The sequence below is a fragment of the Hyperoodon ampullatus genome (assembly GCF_949752795.1).
Source record: "Hyperoodon ampullatus genome assembly, chromosome: X".
Taxonomy (NCBI): domain Eukaryota; kingdom Metazoa; phylum Chordata; class Mammalia; order Artiodactyla; family Ziphiidae; genus Hyperoodon; species Hyperoodon ampullatus.
This window is the reverse complement of record NC_136913.1, coordinates 64468960-64481420: the sequence shown is the minus strand read 5'-3', so window position 1 is coordinate 64481420 and position 12461 is coordinate 64468960.

Below are 12461 nucleotides of genomic sequence, written 5' to 3'. Positions count from 1 at the left end.
ACGCAAAAGGGAGGGGATATGGGAACATATGTATATGTATAACTGATTAAATTTGTTATAAAGCAAAATAAATAAATAAATTAATTAATTAAAAAAAAAGAAGCAGTGCCAGAAGAACAGGAAGAGGGTACAACCAATTTATTGGTCAGTAGCAGTAAGACAATCTACCTGTGGCAGTGAAAACCATACCTTTCTCCAACTATGTCCACTTGCAGTAATGGATGAATATTCTTGAATCAGCAGCAACAGAGCAACCAGGCAAGCCAGCTAACTAATGTGTCAAACACATCAGCAGTGGACAGGTCCCTCTGTTATCACCAAGGGTGTCAATAGGCTTGGTGTCTCCCAACCCTCCATCCAGTGTGACAGAGGACCACCCAGGTCCAGCATCTCCTGGTCTTCAGTGAAGTGGCAGAAAAAAATTAAAGCCAAATTTCTCCCAGAGTTTCACATAATAGCAGAGGGCAACCTGGTCCACTGATTCCTGGTTCTCTGCCCAGTGGTAGAGGTGCATCAGGTAGATGGTCTCCTGAACCTCTGCTTACCCAGATCCTGTGACTCTTGATCCTCCACTCAGTGGAAGAAAGTTGTATAGATAGGTGCTTCCATTACCTGGTGCTACTAGTAGAGATAGAGTGGGGAGCTCACTCACATTGAGTGGCTGAAAAATTGTCCAACAAAAGTGCTTTCTCTCCAATGGGTTGGTATCCTCTATTCCTCCCCTAATGGCACCAGTGGCCCAGAGGAAAAAGCTTTCATACTCACAGGTGGCACTAGCATGGATACAGCAGGAGATAAAGCAGAATCAGAAGAATGAGGTAGACTACAATATCATTGCAAAGGGTCAGAAAACTACAGCCCACAAAAGAAGACCAGAACTATATACTAAACCACCTGAAGCTAGGTGAGAGGCATGGAACAGATTCTTTCTCACAGTACTCAGAAGAAACCAACCCTGCCAGTAACTTAATGTTGGATATCTAGACAACAGAACTCTGAGACAATCAATTTCTGTTGTTTAAGCTACCCAATTTGTGGTTCTTTATTATGGCAGCCTTAGAAAACTAAGTAACAACTTGAATGAGAAAAGATAATCAACTCATACCAATAGCAATATCAATCAGATATTGGAATGATCTGAGAAGGATCTTTATAGACAGATTTATTGAGATATAATTCACATAACATACAATTCACCCATTTAAAGTAGGCAGTTCAGTGTTCATTAGTATATCCATAGGGTTGTGCAACCATAAGCACAATCTAATTTTATTTTATTTTATTTTTAAATTTTTTAACATCTTTATCAGAGTATAATTTCTTTACAATGGTGTGTTAGTTTCTGCTTTATAACAACAAAATCTAATTTTAGAAAATTTCACACATCCCTAAAAGAAACCCATATCCATGAGAAGTCAACCATCATCCCCATTCAAGCCCCAGACATAAGAAACCAAGAATCAATTTTCTTTCTTTATAAATTTGCCTATTATGGATGGTTCATATAAATGAAATTATATAATATATCACACTTTGTAATTGCCTCCTTTCACTTAGCATGCCTACAAGTGTCATTCATATTGTAGTGTGTATTAGTATTTTATTTCTTTTATTGATGAATAATATTCCATTGCAAGGATATGCTAACATTTTTTGATCTATTCATCAGTTAGTGGATATTTGGGTTGTTTCCACTTTTGTACTATGCTGCTATGTGACAAGTTTTGTTTAAATGTATCCTTCCATTACTTTTCAGTGTATATATAAGAGTGGAATTGGTGGATCACACAGTAATTTTATATTTCACTTTTTGATAAACTTCCAAAATGTTTCCTGTAGTGGTTGCATACATTTGCATTTACACCAGCAATACATGAGGTTCCAACTGTTCTGAACAAGGTTTTTAATGGAGTCATCACAAAAAAGTTTCAATAATAAATTACAAATTTTCTTGAAACAAATGAAAAATTAGAAAGTACCATATAAAAATAAAAGTTATAACAAAGGACCGACTGTAAATTCTGGAATTGATGAATAGAATAAACAAAAGAAAAATTTGCTGATTGGCTTGATAGTAGAATGACAGTGATAGAAGATAGAATCAGTAAACCTAAGTACAGAGCAATAGAATTACTCAATCTGAAAAACAGAGAAAGTTGACTGAAAAAAAAAATGAACAAGTCCTCATTGCTCTGTGAGACATTAACAAAAGGTCGAACATGTATATCATCAAAGTCTCAGATGAGGAGGGGGGGAAAGTGGGTAAGTCTGAAAAAGCATTCAAAAAAAATTCCTAATAAGGCAACCTACAGACTAAAATGGCTAAGTGAACCCTCAAAAGAGATAAATAAAAAGAAACCCATGGAATGACACATCATAAACTTCTGAAAAATAAATACCAAGAGAAAACATCTTAAAAGCTGGTAGAGAGAAACTATACATTACCTAGAGGGGAAAAATGAATAACAGTGAATTTCTATTGAGGCCAGAAGGAAGTGGAACATCTTGCAATTCCTGAAAGAAATTATTGCCAACCATGAACTGTATAGCTGGTAAAGCTATTCTTCCAAAATTAAGGAGAAATTATGACATTATCATATGGAGGGAAACAGAGAATTCGCCATTAGTCAACCTATTCTTAAATAATAACTAAATTATTGTTCTTAAGCAAAAGAAAATTAAAAAAGGAGAAAAAGTAGACCTTCAGAAAAGTAAGAAGAACAGCAAAATGGGTAAAAATAGAGTAAGCATAATAGACTATTCTTCTCCTCGTGAATTTCTTAAATCATATTTGAGGGTTGAAGCAAAAATTAAAATAATATTGTTATGGGGATCAATGAATGTAGAGGAAATATATGAGATAATTAAAATTTTTAAATGGAGAGGATAGAAGGATCTAAATGGAAGAAAACTTTCAATACATCACTCAAAGTGGTTAAACACAGATAATAGTAGGCTGAGATAAATTATGTACATATATTTTAATTCTTAGAAAAGCCACTGAAAATTGTACAAAATGATGTCCATTCAATAACACTATAAATAAAATAAAATTGAATCATTTAAATATTCCAATAACCCAAAGTAAAGAAAGAAAATAGAATAAGGGGAGTGAGAAAAAAAGAAAGAGAAATAAATGATAAAATGGCAGACCTAACACAAAATAGTCAATAGTTACATTAAATATAAATACATAGTGTGAGACCTTCAAGATGGCAGAGGAGTAAGACGTGGAGATCACTTTCCTCCCCACAAATACATCTACACGTGGAACAACTCCTACAGAACACCTATTGAATGGTGGCAGAAGACCTCAGACCTCCCAAAAGGCAAGAAACTCCCCACGTACTTGGATAGGGCAAAAGAAAAAAGAAAAAACAGAGACAAAGAATAGGGATGGGGCCTGCACCTCTGGGAGGGAGCTGTGAAGGAGGAAAGGTTTCCACACATGAGGAAGCCCCTTCACTGACGGAGATGGGGGATGGGCAGCAGGGAAGCTTCGGAGCCACAGAGTGGAGAGCAGCAATGGGGGTGAAGAGGGCAAAGCGGAGAGATTCCTGCACAGAGTATCGGTGCTGACCAACACTCACTCACGAGCCTGAGAGGCTTGTCTACTCAAGTGCTGGGTCTGGTGGGGGCTGGGAGCTGAGGCTCGGGCCTCGGAGGTTAGACTCCAGGGATAGGACTGGGGTTGGCTGCGTGAACACAGCCTGAAAGGGGCTAGTGAGCCACAGATAGCTGGGGAGGAGTCCGAGAAAATGTCTGGAACTGCCTAAGAGGTAAGAGAAAATTGTTTAGGGGTATGTGAGGAGAGGGGATTCAGAGCACTGCCTACATGAGCTCCAGAGATGGGCACGAACTGCAGCTATCAGCACAGACACCAGAGACTGGCATGAAATGCTAAGGCTGTTGTTGAAGCCACCAAGAAGCCTGTGTGAAAGCACAGGTCACTATCCACACCTTCCCTCCTGAAAGCCTAAGAAGCCTGCCACTGCCAGGGTCCCATGATCCAGGGACAACTTTCCCGGGAGAACACACGGCGCTCCTCAGGCTGTTGCAACATCACACTGGCCTCTGCCTCTGCAAGCTCACCCCACATTCTGTACCCCTCCCTCCCCCCGGCCCGAGTGAGCCAGAGCTCCCGAATCAGCTGCTACTTTAACCCCGTCCTGTCTGGGCAGGGAACAGAAACACTCAGGCGACCACAAAAAGGTGGGGCCAAATCCAAAGCTGAACCTCAGGAGCTGTGTGAACAAAGAAGAGGAAGGGAAATTTCTCCCTGCAGCCTCAGGAGCAGTGGATTAAATCTCCACAATCAACTTGATGGACCCTGCATCTGTGGAACACCTGAATAGAAAACAAATCATCCCAAAATTGAGGTGGTGGACTTTGGGAGCAATATAGACTTGGGGTTTGCTTTCTGCATCTAATTTGTTTCTGGTTTACGTTTATTTAGATTAGTACTTAGAGCTTATTATCATTGGTATATTTGTTTATTGATTTGGTTGCTCACTTCCCTTATATATATATATATATATTTTTCCTTTTTGACCTTTTGTAAGTGTGTATGTGTATGCTTCTTCGTGTGATTTTGTCTGTATAGCTTTGCTTGTACCATTTGTGCTAGGGTTCAAGCTGTCTGTTTTCTTTTTTTTTTTTTAGTATAGTTTATAGTGCTTGTTATCATTGGTGGATTTCTTTATTGGTTTGGTTACTCTCTTCTTTCTTTCTTTCTTCCTTCCTTTCTTTCTTTCTTTTATTCTTTCTTTCATTACTTTCAATTTTTTAAAATTTTTAATAATTTCTTTTATTTTTTATTTTAATTATTATATTTTATTTTATTTTTCTTTCTTTCTTTTCTTTTGTTCTTTTACCCCCTCCCTTTTATTCTAAGCCATGTGGCTAAGAGGGTCTTGGTGCTTCGGCCAGGTGTCAGGCCTGAGCCTTTTAGGTGGCAGAGCGGAGTTCAGAACATTGGTCCAACAGACACCTCCCGCCCCCATGTAATATCAAATGGTGAAAGCTCTCCCAGAGATCTCCAACTCAACACTAAGACCAAGCTACACAACGACCAGCAAGCTACAGTGCTAGACACCCCATGCCAAACAACTAGCAAGAGAGAAACACAACCCCAACCATTAGCAGAGAGGATCCCTAAAATTGTAATAAGGTCACAGACACTCAAAAACACACTACCAGACGTGGTCCAGCCCACCAGAAAGTCAAGATCCAGCCTCATTCACCAGAACACAGGAATCAGTGTCCTCTACCAGGAAACCTACGCAACCCACTGAACCAACCTTACTCATTGGGGGCAGACACCAAAAACAATGGGAATTACGAACCTTCAGCCTGTGAAAAGGAGACCACAAATGCAGTAAGTTAAACAAAATGAGAAGACAGAGGAATACACAGCAAATGAAGGAGCAAAGTAAAAACCTACCAGACCAAACAAATGAAGAAGAAATAGGCAGTCTACCTGAAAAACAATTCAGAGTAATGAGAGTAAAGATGATCCAAAATCTTGGAAATAGAAGAGAGAAAATATAAGAAACGTTTAAAAAGGACATAGAAGAACTAAAGAGCAAACAAACACTGATACAACACAATAAATGAAATTAAAATTTCTCTAGAAGGGAACAATAGCAGATAACTGAGACAGAAGAACAGATAAGTGAACTGGAAGACAAAAGAGTGGAAATAACTGCCACAGAGCTGAATAAAGAAAAAAAGAATGAAAAGAATTGAGGACAGGGCTTCCCTGGTGGCGCAGTGGTTGAGAGTCCACCTGCCGATGCAGGGAACATGGGTTCATGCCCCAGTCCAGGAAGATCCCACATGCCGCAGAGCAGCTGGGCCTGTTAGCCATGGCCACTAAGCCTGCGTGTCTGGAGCCTATGCTCTGCAACGGGAGAGGCCGTAATAGTGAGAGGCCCACGTACAGCAAAAAAAAAAAAAAGAGAATTGAGGACAGTCTCAGAGACTTCTGGGACAACACTAAAAACACCAATATTCAAATTATAGGGGTCCCAGAAGAAGAAGAGAAAAAGAAAGGGACTGAGAAAATATTTGAAGAGATTATAGATGAAAATTTCCCTAATATGGGAAAGGAAATAGACAACTAATTCCAGGAAGCACAGAGAGTCCCGTACAGGATAAGTCCAAGGAGAAACATGCCAAGACACATATTAATCAAACTATCAAAAATTAATACAAAGAAAAAATATTAAAAGCAGCAAGGGAAAAACAACAAATAACACAGAAGGGAATCCCCATAAGGTTAACAGCTGATTTCTAAGCAGAAACGCCGCAAGCCAGAAGGGATTGGCAGGACAACTTTAAAGTGATGAAAGGGAAAAAAAAAACTACAACCAATATTACTCTACCCAGCAATGATCTCATTCAGATTCGACAGAGAAATTAAAACTTTTACAGAGAAGCAAAACCTAAGAGAATTCAGCACCACCAAACCAGCTTTACAAAAAATGCTAAAGGAACTTCTCTAGGCAGGAAAAACAACAGAAGGAAAAGACCTACAATAACAAACCCAAAACAATTAAGAATATGGTAATAGGAACACACATATCAATAATTACCTTAAATGTAAATGGATTAAATGCTCCAACCAAAAGATATAGACTGGCTCAATGGATATAAAAACAAGACCTGTATATATGCTGTCTACAAGATACCCACTTCAGACTGAAGGAAACATACAGACTGAAAGTGAGGGGATGGAAAAAGATACTCCATGAAAATGGAAATCAAACGAAAGCTGGAGTAGCAATTCTCATATCAGACAAAATAGACTTTAAAATAAAGACTATTACAAGAGACAAAGAAGGACACAATATAATGATCAAGGGATCAATCCAAGAAGAAGATATAACAACTGTAAATATTTAAGATCCCAACATAGGAGCACCTCAATACATAAGGCAAATACGAACAGCCATAAGAGGGGAAATTGACAGTAACACAATCATAGTAGGGGAATTTAACACCCCAGTTTCACCAATGGACAGATCATCCAAAATGAAAATAAATAAGGAAACACAAGCTTTAAATGATACATTAAACAAGATGGACTTAATTGATACTTATAGGACATTCCATCCAAAAACAACAGAATACACTTTCTTCTCAAGTGCTCATGGAACATTCTCCAGAACAGATCATATCTTGGGTCACAAATCAAGCCTTGGTAAATTTAGCAAAATTGAAACTGTATCAACTATCTTTTCTGACCACGCTGCTATGACATTAGATATCAATTACAGGAAAATATCTGTAAAAAATGAAAACACAACTTAATAACCAAGAGATCACTGAAGAAATCAAAGGGGAAATTAAAAAATACCTAGAAACAAATAACAATGAAAACACAATGGCCCCAAAACTATAGGATGCAGCAAAAGCAGTTCTTAGAGGGAAGTTTATAGCAATAAAATCTTACCTTAAGAAACAAACATCTCAAAAGAACAACCTAACTTTGCACCTAAAGCAATTAGAGAAAGAAGAACAAAAACCCACCAAAGTTAGCAGAAGGAAAGAAATCATAAAAATCAGATCAGAAATAAATGAAAAAGAAATGAAGGAAACGATAGCAAAGATCAATAAAACTAAAAACTGGATGTTTGAGATGGTAAACAAAATTGCTAAACCATTAACCAGATTCATCAAGAAAAAAAGGGAGAAGACTCAAATGAATAGAATTAGAAATGAAAAAGGAGAAGTAACAACTGACACTGCAGAAATACAAAAGATCATGAGAGATTACTACAAGCAACTCTATGCCAATAAAATGGACAACCTGGAAGAAATGGACAAATTCTTAGAAATGCACAACCTGCCAAGACTGAATCAGGAAGAAATAGAAAATATGAATAGACCAATCACAAGCACTGAAATTGAAACTGTGATTAAAAATCTTCCAACAAACAAAAGCCCAGGACCAGATGGCTTCACAGGCGAATTCTATCAAACATTTAGAGGAGAGCTAACACCCATCCTTCTCAAACTCTTCCAAACAATATCAGAGGAAGGAACACTCCCAAACTCATGCTACAAGGCCACCATCACCGTGATAACAAAACCAGACAAAGATGTGACAAAGAAAGAAAACTACAGGCCAATATCACTGATGAACATAGAAGAAAATATCCTCAACAAAATACTAGCAAACAGAATGCAACAGCACATTAAAAGGATCATACACAATGATCAAGCGGAGTTTATCCCAGGAATGCAAGGATTCTTCAATATATGCAAATCAATCAACGTGATACACCATATTAACAAACTGAAGAAGAAAAACCATATGATCATCTCAATCAATGCAGAGAAAGCTTTCGCCAAAATTCAACATCTATTTATGATAAAAACCCTGCAGAAAGTAGGAACAGAGGGAACTTTCCTCAACATAATAAAGGCCATATAAGACAAACCCACAGCCAACATCATCCTCAATGGTGAAAAACTGAAACTATTTCCACCAAGATCAGGAACAAGACAAGGTTGCCCACTCTCACCACTATTATTCAACATAGTTTTGGAAGTTTTAGCTACAGCAATCAGATAAGAAAAAGAAATAAATGGAATCCAAATTGGAAAAGAAGTAAAGCTCTCACTGTTTGCAGATGACATAGTACTCTACATAGAGAATCCTAGAGATGCTACCAGAAAACTACTAGAGCTAATCAATTAATTTGGTGAAGTAGCAGGATGCAAAATTAATGCACAGAAATCCCTGGCATTCCTATACACTAATGATGAAAATCTGAAAGTGAAATTAAGAAAACACTCCCATTTACCATTGCAACAAAAAGAATAACATATCTAGGAATAAACCTACCTAAGTAGACAAAAGACCTGTATACAGAAAATTATAAGACACTGATGAAAGAAATTAAAGATGATACAAATATATGGATGGAGATATATACCATGATCTTGGGGTGGAAGTGTTAACATTGTGAAAATGACTATACTCCCGAAGCAATCTACAGATTCAATGGAATCCCTATCAAACTACCACTAGCATTTTTCACAGTACTAAAACAAAAATTTCACAATTCTATGGAAACACGAAAGTCCCCAAATAACCAAAGCAATCTTGAGAAAGAAAAACGGAGCTGGAGGAATCAGGCTCCCTGACTTGCAAGTATACTACAAAGCTACAGTAATGAAGACAGTATGGTACTGACACAAAAATAGAAATATAGATCAATGGAAAAGGATAGAAGGCCCAGAGATAAACCCACGCACATATGGTCACCTTATCTTTGATGCAGGAGGCAAGAATATACAGTGGAGAAAAGACAGCCTCTTCAATAAGTGGTACTGAGAAAACTGGACAGCTACATGTAAAAGAATGAAATTAGAACACTCCTTAACACCATACACAAAAATAAACTCAAAATAGATTAAAGACCTAAATGTAAAGCCAGACACTATCAAACTCTTGGAGGAAAACATAGGCAGAACACTCTATGACAAAAATCACAGCAAGATCCTTTTGGACCCACATCCTACAGAAATGGAAATAAAAACAAAAATAAACAAATGGGACCTAATGAAACTTCAAAGCTTTTGCCCAGCAAAGGAAACCATAAAGAAGACCAAAAGACAACCCTCAGAATGGGAGAAAATATTTTGAAATGAAGCAATTGACAAAGGATTACTCCCTAGAATATACAAGCAGCTCATGCAGCTCAATATCAAAAAAACAAACAACCCAATCCAAAATTGGGCAGAAGACCTAAATAGACATTTCTCCAAAGAAGGTATACAGATTGCAACAAACACATGAAAGAATGCTCAACATCATTAATCATTAGAGAAATGCAATTCAAAACTACAATGAGATATCATCTCACACCAGTCAGAAAGGCCATCATCAAAAAATCTACAAACAATAAATGCTGGAGAGGGTGTGGAGAAAAGGGAACCGTCTTGCACTGTTGGTGGGAATGTAAATTGATTGATACAGCCACTATGGAGAACAGTATGGAGGTTCCTTAAAATACTAAAAATAGAACCACCATACGACCCAGCAATCCCACTACTGGGCATATACCCTGAGAAAACCATAATTCATAAAGAGTCATGTACCACAATGTTCATTGCAACTCTATTTACAATAGCCAGGACATGGAAGCAACCTAAGTGTCCATCGACAGATGAATTGATAAAGAAGATGTGGCACATATATACAATGGAATATTACTCAGCCATAAAAAGAAATGAAATTGAGTTATTTGTAGTGAGGTGGATGGACCTAGAGTCTGTCATACAGAGTGAAGTAAGTCAGAAAGAGAAAAACAAATGCTAACACATTTATATGGAATCTAAAAAACAAACAAACAAAATGGTCATGAAGAACCTAGGGGCAAGTCGGTAATAAAGACGCAGACCTATTAGAGAATGGACTTAAGGATACACGGAGGGGGAATGGTAAGCTGGGACAAAGTGAGAGAGCGTCATGGATATATATACACTACCAAATGTAAAAGAGAGAGCTAGTGAGAAGCAGCCGCATAGCACAGGGAGATCAGTTTGGTGTTTGTGACCACCTAGAGGGGTGGGATACGGAGGGTAGGAGGGAGGGAGACACAAGAGGGAAGAGATATGGGGGTATATGTATATGTATCCCTGATTCACTTTGTTATAAAGCAGAAACTAACACATCATTGTAAAGCAATTATACTCCAATAAAGATGTTAAAAAAATAAATATAATAAAACCAACATCCTTGAAAAAAGAAGAAAATAAACAAATGGGACCTAATTAAACTTAAAAGCTTTTACACAGCAAAGGAAACCATAAACAAAACAAAAAGACAATCTAATAAATGGGAGAAAATATTTGCAAATGATATGACCAATAAGGAATAAATATCCAAAATATCAATATATAAACAGCTAATGTAACTCAATATTAAAAAAAAAACAAACAACCTAATTTAAAAATGGGCAGAATCCTGAATAGACATTTTTCCAAAGAGGACATATAGATGACCAGCTGGCACATGAAAAGATGCTCCACATCACTAATCATCAGTGAAATGCAAATCAAAATTAATGATACAGCACCTCACACCTCTCAAAATGGCTATTATCAAAAAGAACACAATAACAAATGTTGGCGAGGATGTGGAGAAAAGGAAACCCTCATATACTGTTGGTGGGATTGTAAATTGGTGTACCCTCTATGGAAAACATTACAGATATTCCTTAGAAAATTAAAAATAGAACTACCATATGATTCAGAAATTCCACTCTTGAGTATATATTCAAAGACAGTGAAAACACTAATTTGAAAAGATACATGCACCCAAATGTTCATAGCAACATTATTTACAATAGCTAAGACATGGAAGCCACCAAAGTGTCTATCAACAGAAAAATGGATTAAGAAGATGCTGTATATATATACAATGGAATAATAACCAGAAGAAAGAATGAAATTTTACCATTTGCAAAAATATGGGTAGACTTAGAGGGTATTATGCTTAATAAAATAAGTCAGGCAGAGAAAGACACTGTGTGATATCATTTATATGTAGAATCTAAAAAATAAACTAGTAAAAATAACGAAAAATAAATAGACTCACAGGTAGAGAGAACAGACTAGTGGTTACCACTGGGAAGAAGGAATGGGGAGGGGCAATATAGGGATGGGGGATTAAGGGGTAGAAACAATTATGTGTAAAATAAGCTACAAAGGTATATTGTACAATACAGGGAATACAGCCAATATTTTATAATAACTATAAATGGAATATAATTTTTTAAGTTAACTTTAATAGGCATTTCTCCAAAGAAGCTATGCAAATCATTGGTAAGCATATGAAAAGGTACTCAATATCATTATTCGTTAGGGAAATGCAAATCAAAACCACAATTTGAAACCACTTAATACCTACTAGGACGGCTATAGTAAGAAAAAACAAGCAAGTGTTGGCAAGGATGTGGAGAATTTGGGACACTCACATTGCTGTTGGGCATGTAAAATGGTGCAGGTGCTGTGTAAGACAGTGTTGTGGTTATTCAAAAAGTTAAGCCATGTGGCCAAACTATTCTGCTCTTAGGTTTATATACTCGAGGATAAAAAGTCAGACACAAACATAGATTTGTATGTCAATTATCATTGCAGGATTATTCACAATATTCAAAAGCTGGAAACAAGAACAGTGTCCATCAACAGATGACTGGACAAACAAATTGTGGCACATACATTCAATGGAATATATATATGTGTGTGTGTGTGTGTGTGTATATATATATATATATATATACTCAGCCACAAAAGGGAATGAGGTTCAGGTACATGCTAAAACATTGTTTAACTTTGGAATATAACTGTTACAAATTGTGAATCACTCTATTGTACACCTCTGACTTACATAATATTGTACATCAACTATGCTTCAATTAAAAATGATTCGGGCTTCCCTGGTG